The following is a 19,093-nucleotide window of genomic DNA, read 5'->3' on the forward strand; positions in this document are numbered from 1 at the left end:
GGCAGGGGTGAGGATGTCTGAGGAGAGGCAGGGGTGAGGATGTCTGAAGAGAGGCAGGGTTGAGGATGGCTTTCTTTTACATCTTAGTTTTATGGATAGGTACAACGTAACTTGTTAGAATATCACTTAAACCTTCTAGGCTCTTAGAAACCTTCTTCTAGGTCATTTGAATGCCACCGTTAAAATATTATTTCAACTCTTTATTTCCTTAGTAAACTTATTTCCACAAGAAATGTAAGATTATGGCAGCCCTTTGGATTTTCTTCGAGTCCCAGTTGGTGAATGAGGCTGACTGTGGCCAGTGACAATCTAGCATATCCCCAGCGCCTGCAGCAAACACAGCGACATTTCAACAGGCGACTGTGGTCTGTCACTGTAAACTGCTGTAGTTGGATCTGAAATGCCCTCAATGGCCTGTGTGTTCAGAAGGCTTGCTTCTCAGCTTCATGGTATTGGAGGAGGTGGAACTTAGCAGACAGGGCCCCATGTTAGTGGAGAGCTGTGCCAAGGGGACCTGTGGCCAATTCCCAGTGTGTGACTGCATTTGGGGGCAGTGAGGGGGTCGCAGAGTAGGTAAGGCTGGCAGGAACTGTGGACTGTGAGGCGGCAGAGGGCAGCACAGTTAGCTAGGCATCAGCAGATGGTACCTGCAGCTCATGGCTGCCACCACCTCAGACATAGAAGTACAGAGCCTCCCGATGCCTGGGCCTTGGTTGTTGCCAGTATTTCTAAAGCGACTTTCCTGAGAAGCAGGCCCGACATTCTCACTTGCTGTGAGCATCTTCAGCTGAGGTAACATCGAGGATCCTTAATGATCATGAGATAAAAGTCATTGTCACTTTCTGTCAGAGTGGCATGGGGACATGGGACCCCTAAAGCCATGTGTGGCTGTACCATGGGTGGTAGTGCTTCTGTTGGGTTTGTAAAGGGGCTTTCCTATGGAGGCGTGAGATAGAAATCTCAGGTGTGTATAACAGTGTACTTTGTCCGATTTCTAATGGCCTCGGTTGTGCAAGAGATACATTAACAGAAGGAAGAGTGTGAAGGGAGGACTCATCACAGTGATGCCTGCCTCTGTTTTCCAGCATCTTGAAGTGAGCAGGATCCATTAAGAAAAAGCCTCAGTACTGCTTGGGAACAATGTGGTGCTTCAATTCTGAGTTATTATGATTTTGAAATCACAGCAGGGTTTGCTCTGAATCAAGCCAAAACCCAGAAACACAACCAGAGTGGGTGTGAAGGAAAATGTGGGTCTCTGTGGGATTCATTCGCAGTGTTTGGAGGCTCTCGTGCTTCTGTTTGTTATTTCAGATGGAGCCTGGAATTAGATGTTGTAAAACATTTGTAAATCCCTCCCCCCATTCTCACCCACCGTAAAAAAAAAAAAAATGTTTTGTTGCTATTTGTACTAAATCTGTAAGAAGGGAAGAGTAAAGAACATTAGCGCCCGTCCAAAAAGATGCTTTTTGAGTTAGCTGTGGGGAAATTTGGTTTCCTCCTGTCTTGGTGTGACAAGCAGAACTGGATGTTCAGTGAAAAGATTGTTTTAGAAATCATCCGCTGGCTTTGGGGAAATGGCTGTCACCGATGCGCCTGCACAGGAGCCCACACCTGAGTTCTGATCTTCAGCACCCACATAAAAGCTGGGTGCGGTGGCAGCGGTCTATAACCCCAGTCCTGGTACTGTGGAGCAAATCCTCAAGCTCACTGATCAGCCACTGTAGCCAATCAGTGAGCTCTAGGCCCGGTGAAGACCATCGCCAACACAACTGCCGCCGCCACCTCAAAACAACAAACAAACAAGGTAAGAGCAAGAGCAGAAATACCGGATGACAAATTCTGACCTACACACACACACACACACGCCTACACACCTGCATACACGTGGACACGCACAGGACACCTCCATGCTACACTACACAGAGAGAAACAGCAACACAGACAAATAAAAAGGAGGTAGAAATGAGAGGAAGAGAGAAGAGAATGACTGATTAATTGCCTGTCCGCCATCCAATTCTGGATCTGTTCTCTGCTCTCTGCTCTCTGCTCTCTGCCCTGCCTGCGCATCTAAGTTAATCAGTAAGTGTATCTCACCATGATGCTCTCTCTAACTCACCGTAGGACCAAAACGACAGCACCAGTGAAATGTGGACAAAATAAATCTTTCTTCTCTGTAACACGTTTCTCTCAGATATTTTGTCATAATCTCAGGAAGCCGTTAACACTTTCTAAACTCTATGGTGTATTGTGTGACAGGACCAAATGCAAGTCACTCTTGCCTAACCTGCTGCTGGTTGGATCAAGGATTTCTTGAGACAGTTAGTTGAAAAGATACATTTTAAGCTTTGTGGCATTCCTCTGTATTTTCAGACCTCACTCACGTGATCCCAGGAGAGATGGAGACAGGCAGAGAACAGACAGAAATACAAGGCTGCCCTGGGTTCACGCAAAGACTCTCCGTTAGGCTTATCCAATGCAGTAGATTCTTTTTGATTCAACCAAGTCATAGACAAATAATAGAACATGGAGTATTGGTGAGACCTCCTCCTCCTCCTCCTCCTCTTCCTTCTTCTTCTTCTTCTTCTCCTTTTCTTTTTAAAAGATAAACAACTTTTTGATGAAACAGATCCTTTCTGTACAGAGAAACAAACAGATATCAAGGGTCTCCTTGGCCAGGTGTGGGATTTATCTCTTCTCACTTAACTGTGGGAGCAGCTCGCTGAGACGTGGGGATTGCCCCGCCATACAGGTGATTTATGGAGATTCAGAGGCTGCACTAGTTCATTCCTGTGGTGGAGTTGCTGAGTCAGTGCAAGAATCCAAAGCCAAACGTGTAGCCATGTGGGAGCCAGAAAACAGAAGCACTCACCTCCCTGATACCCGCCCTGCCCCAATAGCAGCATCATACGTGGAAAGCATGACCAGCACCCAGGTAGAACGAAATGTAGAACTTTATTAAGATACTTTGAGGAGCTGATATGAGTTCTCACTGTTGCCAGTAAAATTCGAGATTCATCCTTTTCCATTTCTGTCTTCCCTCTTTGCTTTAAGTGTCTAGTGATGCCATAGTCGTTTGAAATGTGTTTTCCATTTGGGACTTAAGTGATTACTTCGTTACTGCTACCGCTATTGCCACTGCCACTCTTGCTGGTACCACTGTTACTATTAGTGCCTGATAGCAGGGGTTGAGCCTGGAGCCTCATGCCTGCTAGGCAAGCCCTCTACAGTGGAACCTCAACTTCCACAAACTTGAATGCCTCTCCTGGTTTGAGGAAGTGGTTTTCTGAAGTTGTGCCCTATGTTTCTGATTAGAGCATGTGTACAGAACTGTGACAGTCTGCTCAGCCAGACAGAAGGAAATGCTCTAGGCTGAGGGTCAGGAAAACTAGGGTTATCCCCAGCCCACTTTCCAGTTGGAAGAAATCAGAAGGTCTCCAGAATCCTTAGAGATCTTATTCAGCTTAGAGTTCTTCCATAGTCAAGGGTACTGTGACACTAGTTAGCCCTGGTTTCTTTCGGGTCAGTGGAGCTGATCAAGGGGAAATCAGAGTCTACTTGTGGTGCAGGGGTGAGTGGGTGCTTTCTCCCCTCACTGAGTGCTGAAAGGATAGAAATTACAACCATTATTCTTGAAAGTCACAAAGGTGGGTTGTGGTGGTGACTAGGAGGAGCAGAGGACATCTTTAAGGAAGCTGTGATGCCCCATCGGGCTGCTTGCGTACACATAGAGTTCTGTGGGAATTCATGGGGCTTAAGATATGATGTCTGTATCTGTCGGCCACGTGGCTTACTTAGATGTCAGTGCTCTGTGCACATGGAGAGGCCATCAGTGGAAGTGTACATTCACCTCAGGTTGTGGACAGTGGCAGTAGATGTCAGCCTTACCACCTGTCCCTGGTTGGTTCTTGTCACCTTGACACAAGCTACAGTCATCCGGGAAGAAGAACCTAAAGTGAGAAAATGCCTCCGTTGGGCTGGCACGTCTGCGGGGACATTTTCCTGACTGTGGTTGATACAGGAGTACCCAGCTCACTGTGGGCAGTGCAGCCCCTGGGCTTGTGGTCCAGGGTGGTATAAGAAAGTAAGCTAAGATATCATAGACCACAAAACAATCAGCAGGGCTCCTCCTTGGCTTCTGCTTCAGTTCCTGGCCTGACTCCCCTAGACGAGGGACTACAAGCTGTAAAGTGAAGTAAACCCTTTCCTTCCCAAGTTGCTTTTGGTCATAGTCTTAATCACTGCAGTACAAAAGTAACTAAGACACAGCCCACCAGTTACCAGGCCGTTCCTGTTTGAAGCATGAGCTGCCAGCTCTGAAGGGAGCACATGTTGGTCAACACATTCCCTGTCTGCTGTGCTGCAGATCTGGAAACTTCAGCGCCACATGCAGCATTTCTCTGGGCACTTTCGAGATAAGCTAAGGCTGGGAAGCTGTGTCTTAGAGGGAGAAGCTTTTACAGCCATGGATTGTCTTAATCTAAGATTTCTAAGGGCAAAAGCTGTGTGCTCATGACTAGCCCAGCTGTCCCTTGCCGGGTGGTCTGGGTTAGTGTAGATGTATTCAGAAGAGAACTGTCGACTCCATTCAGTATGTGCAGAGAGAGGTCTTTTATTAGACCTTGTCAGGATGGTGTCTGACTTAGCCCTTCTCAGACAGATAAGTAATTAAACGTGTTAAATTGTTGGTCTCTATAAGAGAACAATGTGCATCCATGCACTAGAGTACAGGGGTTTGGGGGGGGGTGTGAGCGGTAAATTCTCTAAAACGAAATTCACATACAGTTCAGATACCTTGCCTGAGGTATCTTTAAAGCCACAGTGGATGAAACTTTGGCCAACGGCATGAACTTGCACTGGAAAGACTGGACGTGGCTTGAGTCATCTGATGCCGCCATTAGCCACTGTGACTCTCATGTCTGTACCTGGTAGAAGATGACAATATCCAGAAGCCCTCAACACCCCAGCATGAGGACCTGACCTTTCAGGCACAGATGACCCTCTGAGGTCTGTGGACTGACAGTGTGTCCTCTGAGCAGATCAAATACATACATGCTCACAGGCAGCATTTGGAACACTCTGTGACTTCAACTTCTGCTTTTGCAAAGACTATTCAGATGCCTTGAGAATGAATAGAGATATAAAAGCCAAATTCTTAAATCTGTGTACTAGATAATGGAGCGGATTTGTTTGAAAATTGCAGTGTGGTGACCCTGCCTGGGTTTGGGACTGGCTAATTCAATCTACAAGGCCTTTTTTATTTATACACTATGTCCTTCCAATTCCTTTGCTATCAAAAATACATAGTCTCATATCACACAATTTCTTCTCTGTGTTTATTCCTTTTCAGAGCAGCAACTGCCCTCCAGTATCCAGGGCTGAGAATAAAGACGGGGACAGTCTACTCACAAACTAGACCGTCTATTTTCAGTCAGACAAACCCATTCTGTTCTCCATTTGTAGAACGAATGACCGCCTCACTGTTGGAAAGACACCCCCACACAGCACTGCCCTTCTCTAGATAGAACCATCAATGGAATGGTAGTCCAGGGTCCGCCCCTCTCCACACACCGGTTCTCTCCTTTCCTGCTTCGCTTATTAAGCTAGTTAAAATTCCTGGTCTCAGTTTATAATTCAGAATAGAAAGGTGTTAGCCTGGTGTGCAGAAGGGTGTCCCTCCTTTGCTTTTAACTTTAGGTCTATCACAACATCGATAGGTAATTAATAGGGACATCCCTGATAAAGGTCCCTGGGGCTCTTTAAATGTATCAGGTGCTAAATAAGCACATAATTCCTCCCACCCTGTACTTTCTCCAGACCTCATCTCCAGAGAGAAGTGGGGAAGAGGAAAGGGAAGGGGCCCTTCCTCTCCTGTGGCCCCTGTCTTTTTTTTTTTTTTTTGAAAAGTTAAAAATTCCTTAATTTTTTATTCCTGGTACCACTACCACAATTTACAGGGCAATATACCTGATGTAATGAAAAGAAAAAGAAAAAGACAAAGCTACAACAGATAAAAGACCTCAGGAATGTACATCTAATTGACACTACATTGCATTAATCAATAGCTGCACTTTTTGCAAACTGTGGCTCTGACAGTCCTGAACAAGAAGGGTTTCCTGTTTAAGCTGCAGTAACTTTTCTGACTATGGATCATCGTTCCTTCTGTGGCAGATTTTTACAGTTCCTCTAATGCATTTGGGACGACTGTCTCAAAGTAACCTGCAGCTTTCCTGACAACTCCTCGCTCTCTCTCCTGCTAAGAACTGTAGCCGTTTCTGTTTTGTTTTAAAACCTTCTGCTACCATATCCACCACTTCCACCTCCAGATCCATGCCACCACCATAGGGACTGCCTGAGCTTCTTCCACCAAAACTGCCCCCCTTCATGGGTCCATAATTTGATTGCTGCTGTCCACTATAATTTCCAAAGTCATTATAGTTTCCACCACCATAGTTACCTCCACCAAAATTTCCTCCTTCATTGTAACCATCATATCCTCCTCCACCACCACCATATCCACCACCTTGGTTTCCATATCCCGGTCCACCACCTCCATAACCTCCTCTACTACTGTAACCAGGACCACCACCATAGCTGCCACCATCACCTCCAAATCCATTATATCCACCATCATCACCTCCATAACTACCTCTGCTGCCACCACCTCCACCACCATAGCCTCCTCTTCCACCAAAGTTTCCTCCACGACCAAAGTTCCCTCCACCACCTCCAAAGTTTCCTCCACGACCCATGAAGTTGCCAGATCCACCTCCGCGACCTCTCTGTGATCCAGCAGACTGCATCTCTTGTTTAGAAAGGGCCTTTTTCACTTCACAATTATGCCCATTAATAGTGTGGTATTTCTGAACAACAATTTTATCAACTGTGTCATGATCATCAAAAGTTACAAAAGCAAATCCTCTCTTTTTCCCACTCTGCCTGTCTTCCATCACTTCTATGGTTTCAATCTTGCCATACTTTTCAAAGTAATCTCTCAGATTATATTCTTCTGTGTCCTCTTTAATACCACCAACAAAAATTTTCTTCACCGTTAAATGGGCACCAGGCTTTACAGAATCCTCTCTAGAAACAGCTCTCTTTGGTTCCACCACACGCCCATCAACCTTGTGTGGCCGAGCACACATTGCAGCATCCACCTCTTCAACACAAGAGTAGGTCACAAAACCAAAGCCTCTGGAACGTTTTGTTTGGGGATCTCTCATTACCACACAGTCTGTAAGTGTGTGGCCCCTGTCTTAACAGCTACACTGTCACCACTCACTGAAATGTACCCTGGGTTTAGAAACCATTAGTTTGGCTTTCCCTCAGAAGCAGATTTTGGACAAACATTTTTTGTTTTTCATATTTTAGAAGTAAAACCAGGAAACTGTTAGGGGGATGGGGACGCCAGCCAAGGAAAAATAGAGTCAATAACACCAGCTTTATGAGACAACTTACCAATGTGGGCAGCTAGAGATCAGTGTTCCTATTACTATAGTTTGGATCTTGAATGCCTCCCAAGGGTCTGTATGTTGATGTCTTAGTCCTGCCGTCTGGTGCCATTAGGAGGCAGGACTAGTGGAAGGAGGTTAGATCACTGGGGACATGACTTAGTAGGGGACACTGGCTTCTGGGAAATCCCATCCATCCTGTGTTTGTCTCTTCACCTCTGGCCACCTTTAGTTGAGTGGCTCCCTCTACTGTGTGCACTCAAAGGTGAACTGTCTTTGCACAGATACAGTGGCCACGTCACCATGGACAGAACTTATGAGGTCAGAATAAACTTTTCTTTGTAAGCTGACTGCCTCAGCTGTTATCCCAGGGACAGAAAGCTGGCTAGCAAACTAGGAAGCCATGTGGACACACGCACACCAGAGTCTTTTACAGATGTGAGCCAAGGGTTTTCCTAGGGGCTTTTCAGATGAAAGTGCTCTTGGAACATTTCCCCGCACCCTGGGCTAACATGTCAGTAGGCTAAACAAGTGTCAGTAGACTCAGAAAGGCCTTGGGAAGTATATGGAGGGGCCGGGTGTGAGGAGTCAGCTGGAAAGATGGAGGAAACATGACGGATGGAAGCGTCTAACAGCACACATTGAATCTAGCTCTTAGGGCTCTGGGTTCTTTAGAAGCTCCTTGTTAGGCATAAAGTAGACTAGAGGCCATTGTCTCACCAGAAACTAGTGCCCGGTGTAGCTGCTCAGGAGAGGACAGTGCTGGGGAAGTGCTGTGATGTTGTTGGCATGGCAATTCAAGAACTCAGGAGCCCGAGGTAGCAGGAGGGTTGCTCAGATTCAGGGCAACATAGTAAGACCCTGTCCCCAAAACCAAGGAGTCTGGGAGAGCCTGGGTTCTGTTCCCAGCACCACAACCACCACTCCCAAAAGAGAAAGAAAAAAAAAACTCTAATTATTATTGTACCACTACAATAGTATCAAATATTTAAGAGAGAGTTTTCAATAAACCTTGCCTTACTTGGTTCAGATAGCTCTTGTTTGTTTATTTTGGCTTTGGTTTCTTTGTTTCTTTGTTTTATCACAGGTTAAAATAGTTAGTTCCCTTTACAGAGAGGTGTGTGAGAAAGCCCCTTATTGATGTAGTTGATCTCCAACTAAGGGGGTGTTGACGAGATCGTGAAAGTGTAGGATTCCCGGGCTTCTGTGTACATTTTCTCACCATAGACAGAGCTAACTGCCAAGCAGCAGTGACGCCGGAGGGCACCTCTGGGGCAGGGAGGTGGGAGTGCGAGGTTTCAGGGTAAAAGCTGGATGCCTGAGGTAGTGAGGCCAGGCCTGGAGGTCTGCTTCAGCTGCTCCAGAGGCTGAGGCGGGATCATGGCCTAAGCCGGAGAATTCTAGGCTATTGTGAACAACATAGTGAGAATTTGTCTCAAAAACAATTTGAAACCATAATGCAGATTTTGATATGCCCCAAATTTATTATTTTTTATGATTAAAAATCCTCAGTTATAAAATTCTGTCATCAAGTCCCATATTTAAAAGTTTAGAATTATTTCAAGTAAATAATTCAAGTAAAGTCCTCATCTTTGAGCTAACAGGAGTTTTTTTTAAACTTTTTTATTCCATGATATTTTTAATGTAAATCACTTTACTGAAGAACAGCTCTTGTGGTGTGAACAGCAGCCAGTCACAGAGGAGCCTCTCAGAATCACAGGAAAGTGTGTGAGACAGATTTGAATTCAGGGTGAATTTCTATAAAATTTGGACAACTCATGAAATGGTAATTTCTTTTTTTTTCTTTTAAGTTATTAAAAAATCGTTTGTGACATTTTCTTCTTGCTTTGGAAATATTTCCCATAGTGCAGCTGACATTCTCCCAGTTGTCTGTTCCTCCCGAAGAGAGTGACTCTCCTGAAGCTGCCAGGTTCTGTCTCCAGGGCTTACGGGTCTCTCTTCCTTTCTTGAAGATCTGAGTCCAGAGACAGGTGCTACTGAAGTCAGAGATGTTCACATGGGCTGGACCATTTCTGCACCCCCACCCCACCCCCAACCCCGTGTGCTTTTGAATGCTGACTTACCTAGCTTTTTACCTTCCCTTTTCCTGTCCGGACCCACTGAGGACTTATGGAAGATGAGGTCCATGAGACACATTGATTGGAAATGAGGAGGAAAGGTGATTTCTAAGTGAGAGATGCCGTGCTCCATGTAAGCTCATGAATTTAGGGGCCAGCGTCCCACTCTGTGACGTCAAGCTACAAACAGGTTTGAGCAAGTAACTTGGATGTAGGAGACCAGAAGGTGCTTGCAGGACGAAGAGCGGGACAACCTGGGTATCTGAAGGCTGGAAACTGGGGAGCGAAATCAGGGAGCTTAAAGGAAGACTCCAAGCCATTTTAAAAGAATGAGCAGCTGTGGGAATTTATTTCAAAAGACTTATTGTTAGATTTAAAAGAAAACAAAAACTGGCTTCAGGCAACATGTTCCACAAGCCTGTTGGTTGTTATTGATGTTGTTTTTGCTTTTGAAAGAGACAGTACCTGTGTGTGTCCTGTGTGTTTGTGTGTGCATAGGTGATATCTCTACAGACAGGTAAACTGATCGGGGACCGCAGAGATGGGGCCGAGTGAGAAGTGTTCTCCTTTAGTGTATGTTCACTGTCCTTCTTGTTTGTTTGAGAACTGGCTTTTACATATGTGATAGTGAATGAATAATCTCAGATTAAACAAATTACTAAAATTTAATAAAACAATAATTCTGGTCAAGTTTTTCCTCAGTGACCTACCCAGCTGTAACTGGAAGTCAGAGTCACATGAGTTTGTCTTTCATTGATTAGGAATATAAAGCAGGGCTAGGGAGATAGCACATCGGGTGAAATACTTGCTGTTTTCACACAAGGATTGAGTTTGGATCCCCAGGACCCACTTAGAAGCTGGATATGGTGTTGCTATTATCCCAGCTCGAGAGGATACGTATCCCAGAGCTTCCCCGGACCAGTCTAGCCAACAAGGCATTCTGGGTTCAGTGACAGATCCTGTCTCAAAAAATAAGGCAGAGGACAATGTAGAAAGATCCCCAAAGTTGTCCCCTGGCCTCCATGAATGGGCACACATGCAGTGCACCATGCACACACACAGCACACTCACAGGGCTACCTGATACCACCATCTGTGAAAATGTGCACATATAGAGAGAGACCAAGAAAGGTAAAGTGGCAATGCTGGGTTCACCTCAGTGGAGTTGAACTTGCAAGAACTTTTACGTTTTCTGGACTTACATTTTTATGATAAATATATATTAGTCTTATAATCAGAAAATTTCAGTACATTGTTTTCTTTATGAATGAAGGGATATTTGTCTTAAATGTTCTCATACTGAATGCTTGCCCCAAACCTGGAAGTCTCTGTCACAAGATTATGTCTAGAGCATTAGACAATATCAAGTTTGCCAGACCCGCAGCTAAATATGACCCCAGGAGACCAATAGACCCAAAATAACACAATTTAATTAGCTGTTTAGAGCTAGACAGGATGAAAATATTGTTCTGTATTGTTTTTTAATATGTGTATAGGGGATACTATGAATACAGAATACATCCATCTGGTGTTAAAATACTTGAAACTAAGAAGTATTTTAGTCTGTGTTCTGTGTTGGTTGGTCTTACCCTCCCCTCCAGAGCTCCCTTGGTCTCTGGGTGCCCCAGCCCGAGCTGCTGCTCCGGTCCACGGGTCAGAGGCATCAGATCCCTGGAACTAAAAACAGGTTGTTGTGAGCTACTCTAACGGCCAAGCTGCTGCACCGGTCCACGGGTCAGGGTCTAGCAAGAGAGAGAGTGGGGATGGAGGGGCAAGAGACAAGAAGAATAGAGACAAGACAGAGTCTGATCAAGTCCCCTTTATTGAAAGGAAATCCTGGGTGTATATAAGCACAAGCAGGGGAATGCAGCTGAAGACGCTTTACCATGTGTGCCTTGCAGCTGGGGGCACTAAACAACAAAACAAGATATGGGAGAAAAACAAGATGTTTATCAGAGTGTGCTCAGCTGTTGTGGGCTGTTGAAAACAAGTCTCTTGTTAGGATATATGGCCTGAGATGGCTGCAAAGACGATAGCTGCTTTCTGCTAGGAGTCACCCAACATCTGGGTACCTACCTTTTCCATCCTTGCCATTGGGGCTTTCCAGTCAGAATGACTCATCCTGCTTCAGAGTAGTTCCTCGTTTAGTACCAGGAATGAGTCACCCAGAGCAGCCAATGCTTCAGTGGAGCTCGGCTGAGGGACATGCAGTTCAAGGACTGGTGAATGAGTGCTTCATGCAGTTATCTGGGTGACTGTTGCATTAGAGAAAGAGAAGGAGCCAGAGAATGGTGTGAGGGGAGAGCAGAGGCAGTCTGCGGAGGGCAAGCTTGAAGAAAAAGACACATCCAGTTCCTGGCTGCAGGTCTCTGCTGGAGTATTATGGAGTGAGCCAATGGCGGTACGGTCTAGGTAACCATTTTGGAGTACGGTGACTTTAAGAAGCAAGGTGGCTCACAGCAATTATTATTTTTGCATATACTATGTGGGCAGTTGCCAAGAGGGAAGTGGAGAAGTCTACTTTTAAAAGTAAAGAAATATAACTCTTACGAATGCTTCTAATGTGTAGGCATGTTTTCAGTGTGTGAAGGTTATTTTTGACGCTATTTTTGATCAAATTGGTTTTCATTTCTTTGAAAAATGTTAATTTTTAAAGCATGCCAGTCCATCTTCCAACTGTTACTTTCTATCACTGGAAAATGTGGTATTTTAAAAATACCATTCCTGTATGAGTTAGATCGCCTTCGGTTCCATCCCTTTGTAGTAATTACTTTTTTTTTTTTTTTTTTTTTAAAGAAAAGCCATTTGGATGTGAAGCACACCAGAACATTTGTTGCAGTTGTCTTTGGGTGGTGACAGTAGTTGCTGTGGACTTTTGTGGCCCCTCACCCTACTCCACTTGCCCTTGGAATTCTATAATGATTATAAAACTTTTTTTTTTTTTTTTTTTTTTTTTTTTGGTTTTTCGAGACAGGGTTTCTCTGTGTAGCCCTGGCTGTCCTGGAACTCACTCTGTAGACCAGGCTGGCCTCGAACTCAGAAATCTGCCTGTGTCTGCCTCCCAAGTGCTGGGATTAAAGGCATGCGCCACCACCGCCTGGCATAAAACATTTTTATAAAGAAAATTAAATGTATTCCTGGGAATAAGAAGTTGAGGAAGAAAGATAAGATTCAGGCTGCTCTGAATTCTGGGCTGTGAGTATAACAGTGATTTTGGCCGCAGACAGGGTGGGTCTCTCCTAGAGGCCCCTAGATGCCTTGTGTAGCCATGAGCAAGTTTTGAGAAAGCTTTTTAGACATCATTTCATCCTGTAAGCTACTTAAAAAGAGCTTCGAAATACTCATGAACTACAACTATGACAAAAATCACATGGACCAGTTTGGAGATTTACCAAGCTCACCCAAGGAAAGATGCCAATTCGAGGGTGGTTACTTATTTTTAACCTTACAAGTTTAACCTTCCAAGATGGATTAATTAAATTTACTTCAGGGTACCAGCTATTATACAAGAACCACATACCATCTTCACTAACTTGCTTGTCAAAAATAGCATGCTCAGTGCGTCCGTCTGTGGTGTTCTTGCACTGGCCATGTTGGTCTCCTAAGTGCCATTGACTCTGGTTTAATTAAAGGCTGGCTGCAGATGGAGAGTGTTCTCAGTAGTCAGAGAGAGAAGTACCGTGAGCATTCAGAGCTCTGTTGCATCTACTTAATTTTCTATCCAAGAAGTCACTTAGGAAAACCATCTCAGTGGCTACAGACTGGGCCCATTGACTGCTCCTCAGACTGTTTTCATTTGATCAGGGACAGAAGATAATGAGATGCTATAAAATGAATCAAATACAAAAGGATCTGAGCATCATTGAATATTTAAGGAGCACTATGAGAAGCTTTTGAGATGAGTGTACACTGGGATGAGAATAACGTTCATTCACTCCTTCTACATGTATCTACATGTATGAACTGTCAGGAACAATAGGGAGCCAAAGCCCCTGTCTTTCTGCCCCAGAAGGGAACACAGAAATAAGTATCATATAAATATGCATCTATCCTATGGTACCGTGTCTTCCTTCATTTCCCATTACTGTAATAAAGTACTTGAGCGTGAGTAATTTATGAAGAATACAATTTATTTGACTCATGATTCTGGAGTCTGGGAATTTTAAGGCATGGTAGCAGCATCTGCTGGACATCTGGTGAGGGCTTCTTGTTGATTCAGAACATGACAAAGAGCATCGTGTGCTAAGACAGCAGAGTGTCATCTTGTGTCTCTTCCTGTTTTTTTTTAATTGAAAATAGATTCTTCTCTCATACATCCCGACACAGTTTCCCCCTCCACTTCTCCCAGCTCCCTCCCACCTCCCTTCTCCCCTACACTTATTCCCCTTCCATTTCCCTTCAGAAAAGAGCAGCCTCCAAGAGACAACAACCGAACAGGACAAAACAAGACGCAGTAAGACAAAGCAAAAACACTTATATTGAGGCCAGACAAGGCAACACCATAGGAAGAAAAGAGTCTGGAGCAGGCAAAAGAGTCAGACACACCTGATTCCACTGTTAGGCGTTTCACAGAAACACCACAACACACATGGAGAGGACCTGGTGCAGACCCTTGCAGGCTCCATGCTTGCCATTCTGGTCTCTGAGCTTGTGTGAGCCCTGCTTAATTGATTCAATGAACCATGTTCTTCCCAAGCTCCAAGGGGAGGGACCCGATGGGGACTGTCTGGCTGTGCATTTCTGTACCTGCTCCTATCTGCTGCCGTAGGAAGCCTCTCTGATGATAACTGGACCTATGAGTATAGAGTATCATTAGAAACTACTTCATTGATTCCGTCCGACCCTAGGTCTCTGGGGTATCCAGTCTCTGGTTCCTGGCCATCCAGGCAGTGTGGGGCATGGGTTCCCTCTCATGGTGTGGGCCTCAAGTTAAACCAGACATTGGCTGGCCACTCCCACAAGTTCTGCACCACCATTGCCCCAGCACCTTTTGCAGGCAGGACAGATTGTAGGTCAAAGGTTTTGTGAATGAGTTGGTGTCCAGGTTTCTTTTGGTAGCCCACACAGTACCTTCCTGCACCAAAGAGACTAACTAGCACGTAAGGGTGAAGGTCCCGTGTGGGCACAAGTGCGCCCCTCTACAGGAGCCTCACCCTAACCCTGATTAGCCCCCAGAGACCCACCTCCAAATATTAGCACATGAATTGGAAGGACCAGTCCAGGTTTTGGTAGATGTCTTGGAAAGCAAAACAAGGAACAAGGGAGGGGTAGTATTCCTCAAGGAGGTGTCATTCCAGCAGCCAGGTGAAGCTCAGGCCTGCCCTGTGGGAGACTGGAGTGGGGAGTAGAAGACAGCTGTCTGTGCAGGTGTGCAGAGAGACAGCTCTCTGTGCAGGTGTGCAGAGGGAGCTGTCTGTGCAGGTGTGCAGAGAGACAGCGCTCTGTGCAGATGTGCAGAGCCCGTTGGAATGTTCCAGCAATAGACTGACTGGATCTTACTTTCCTATTTTTTTTCTGACTGTCTTTGATTAATCTTGAAAGCCCAAATAAAGCTCCCTGAAATAGACTAGACAGAGGCTTGCCCATGCAGAGATCAGTCAGGCATGGAAAGCAGGCTGAGCCCCTTTCCTGTAGAGGATGGACATGTGTACCCCTTCTTAGTTTCCGTTTCTATTGAATCACCATAACCATAATCAAGTGGAAGAGGAAAGGGTTTATTCAGTTTATACTTCCACGCTGGTGTGCATCACCACAGGAGCCTGGAGGCAGGAGCTGATGCAGAGGCCACGGAGGGGTGCTGCTCACTCGCTAGCTCCCCATGGCTTGCTCAGCCTGCTTTCTTATAGAACCCAGGACCACCAGCCCAGGAGTAGCATAACTCACAATGGTCAGGACCCTCCCCTTTGATCACTAATTGTGGATCTTACAGCTGGATCTCATGGAGGCATTTCCTAAATGGAGGCTCCTTCCTCTCTGATGGCTGTAGCTTGTGTCAAGTTGACACAAAACCAGCCAATACCACCCCTTTGATAATTAGCTAATTACAGATAAAGAATGCTGCCCAATATTTATGTTATTCAACTTTATTACTAAATTGTAAAGGGGGTTCTGTTTTATTAATGTTGGTTGAAGTTTGAATGTTTTTCCCTTTAATTGGTGTAAGACACGAATACCTATAGGGGAGAAATGTACGTATAGCTTATTCTGTTAACATTAAAAGGCTCGGAAAGTTTTAAGACGTAGATTCTAGAAGACAAAGCCATTGTTTAGAGTTTCTTTTAGAAAAGGCAATGTCTTCATAAGAAAGATGATCTTTGCCTCACACAGAATGCAATACAGAGGTGTGTTGGGCAGATCTGATTTGGCCAATAAAGCTGAATTTCTGTTAACTAGTGCTTTCAGAACACTCCTAGAGGCAATTGTGTATATGTGTTTAGCCAGAACTGCCATGGAAGGGGTGATCTACCATACCCAAACCTCTAATGGTGGCATTTCCTACATGTTATACCAAATTATAATGTGCTAGACAACATCTGGGTATTTATAGTGGACTTTCTCTAGTGTCTATTGTCTGTGGCAGGCAGACTGTCAGAGGTCCTCCTGTGTCAGTTTGCATCTTCTGTGGAAGGAGTACTTAGTTGCTTTGTCACACTTTGAAAACTACTAAGAACCAAACCATTAAAATCCTGGCCTGTGAGGATGTTTACCATGAACACTGAAGGGCTCAGGTCAGGTACCTTCCCAGGTTAGGATAGTTCCCCCACCCCACTTCCTCCATAATCCTCGGATTTTAAAATCACCCTTAGAATCTTATATTTGGGGACCAGAGGTATGAGGCGTTGTTGCTTGCCTAGCTTACAAGAGGCTCTACGTACAAGCTTCACCACCACATAAAGACTTAAGCTGGACGTGGTGGTACATACCTATAACCCCAGCTCTAGAAGGGTGGAGACAGGAGGATCAGAAAATCAGAGTCATTGTCAGTGATATTTTGAGTTAAAGCCAGACTGAGTTACATAAGAGCCTGTCTCAAAAACTAAATTAAAAAGTTTATCACACAGTAGTTAGGAAGTGAGTTCTTCATGAGCTTTTCAAGACTTCCTTAATGCACTGTTTGGATAAATGGATTAAATGTGCTTCAGCCAACAGGGCAGAGAGGTAACTGGCTAGACCAGACCCATCTCTGGACCATTCTTCAGCCAGACACTCAAAGGCAGTTTGCTGGGATGCATGGGAGAGCAAGAGTAAGTTTCCATGATGCAACAGGCAGTTCCCTCCATGCTGACTTGCTGGGGGTTTGTCGTCTCAACCCTTGGATAGTGTGTGTGAATTAGTTTCCTCCCAGAGTGATGCAAAATTGACAGTTCCCAAGACAGACAATGAAGAGAGGAGAAACACATCCGTTTTCACTACTCCATGTGTGTGCTGTGTGCGTGTGCATCCATTTCCTTTAACACACTGGAAGAATCTCTTAAGAGAGCTTTGCTATTTTAAATAAAATTTGCTGGGGCAGCATGCTGACTCAGTGGGTAGAGAGGCTTGCGATGCATGCCTGGCCATTGAGTCTGATCCTTGGACCTATGTAAAGTTGGATGGAGAGAACCAAGTCCAAAATTTGTCCTTTGACTGCCACATGGAAACATATAAACACACACACCACCACCGCCACCACCGCAATCATCATAAAAAAAAGTACGACCACCACCACCACCGTAATCATCATTAAAAAAAAGTGTATTACATAAGATTTCCTATTGAAGATACTTTAAATCTGCAAAAAGGAAGAGAGAGAGAGAAAGAGAGGGAGAGAGGAAGGGAGGGGGGAAGGGAAGGAGAGAGAAGGAAGGAAGGAAGGAAGGAAGGAAGGAAGGAAGGAAGGAAGGAAGGAAGGAAACAAAGAAACAAAGGAAAAAAGAAAGAGAAAGGAGGAAGTAAGGAATGTTTTTGACTAAAATGGCAGATCTCTAGGCAGGATGACCCATCTTCAGAGTTGCACAAACATATGCTAGAACTAAAAATGAAGAGAAATGAAGCCGAGGAGGGAGGCATTCACGTTGACAAACCTGTTGTTTTCTATGTGGCTAAATGACAACCTCATTGTTGATGTGTGCTGCACACTGACTACATTTAAGTCATTTTGTTTGATTCGGAATCAAGACAAGATTGCCAACAGACTTTTGGAAGTCCTCACCGGCTTGAGTCAGATGACATCACTGCTAGCTCTTTTCAGCTATTGGATTCCTGGGCCTCAGACACACTGATTCTGGAATCTCCCCAAGCAGAGAAACTCCTGTTTGCTTAGAAAGGAGGCAGAGAAGGTATTGCCTGACTAGAGCAAGTGGCTAATGTTCTGGAAATAATGACTTCAGCTCTATGCCTCTCAGACTGAGCCCATAACGTTCTCTGAATCCCTCTGGACAGCAGTTCCTCCATGATTTTGTGTAGTTTTTCATGGCCTATGGGCTCACTGCGTCACTGGACTCTCTTATTTTCATCTTTATCTTTGAGACCCATTCATTCATTTCATGATGTGCCAGTGGGTCAGCTCCAGGTAACTGAACATCACTGAGATGACTAGTACAGAAGCTGGAAGTCTCCACCTGTCGGTTCTCAGCCAGGAGTCAGAGTCAGCTGATCCGAGCAAGCCGGGCTAGCACACTCTGCTGGCTTCCAACTTGATCCCACTGACATGTTTGAGTGGGTCTTGAACCAGCTATTCCCAGCTGTGTCTACAGCAAGCACAGACTAAGCAAAAGGAAGGAGATCCTTTCCCAGATGCAGCCCCATGAGATCCTGCTTCTTGCCTTAGTGGCAAATGGGGAGATAATGGTGTTTCACATCTTAAGGAATGTCACTGAAGAGCAGCACGAACTTATGTAGGGCAGTGGGGTGGGGGAGGGAAGAGGACATGTTTCATGGTTTGTGTGTGTGTGTGTGTATATATCATTTTGTTTTGTTTAGCCAGTAACAGAATTCTCAGATCTCTCAGTACCTGAAGTTTTCTTTGGCCGAGCTCCTCCTTGGGCGTGGGTGACTGTGATGGTTCGCAGTCCATTCTTTTTCTTTTCTTTTTTTTTTTTTTTGGTTTTTTTTTTTTTGGTTTTTCGAGACAGGGTTTCTCTGTGGAGCCTTGGCTGTCCTGGAACTCACTCTGTAGACCAGGCTGGCCTCGAACTCAGAAATCCGCCTGCCTCTGCCTCCCAAGTGGTGGGATTAAAGGCGTGCGCCACCACCACCCGGTTCGCAGTCCATTCTTATCCAGCACTTTAGATAAGCCACGGGTGACCCAGTTTGTTGCCTCTGACTTCCGTTCTTTACGATGTCCTCTTCCCATGGATAGCAGGTCACCTTTCTGTACTCTCCCTCTCCTCATTGGGGCTGCTTAGGATGCTTGGACTGGAACAATAAAGTTGGGACTGGCTGGAAATAATGGGTTGTAGTGATTAGCTACATTTTTTTAAAGCTTGTGAATTGGAAGGGAACAACAGACTTGGATCCTCCAGAAATCAGGAGGGAGTTTTCTCAACTAAAACACTAAAATTTCCATCTTACCCCAGGAGTATTACTT

At 45.0% G+C, this 19,093-nt stretch overlaps 1 protein-coding gene and 1 pseudogene across 5 annotated transcripts in view; one reads left to right on the forward strand and one right to left on the reverse strand.

Annotated features, from left to right (window-relative positions):
• The window catches only part of Znf827 (zinc finger protein 827), a 161,734-nt gene that overhangs the window by 111,843 nt on the left and 30,798 nt on the right, over window positions 1-19,093 (forward strand). The window lies entirely within an intron of this gene.
• Window positions 5,900-7,236, reverse strand: LOC114609142 (annotated as a pseudogene).

Source organism: Grammomys surdaster, unplaced genomic scaffold (genome assembly GCF_004785775.1).
Source record: "Grammomys surdaster isolate TR1022 unplaced genomic scaffold, NIH_TR_1.0 125947, whole genome shotgun sequence".
NCBI lineage: Eukaryota > Metazoa > Chordata > Mammalia > Rodentia > Muridae > Grammomys > Grammomys surdaster.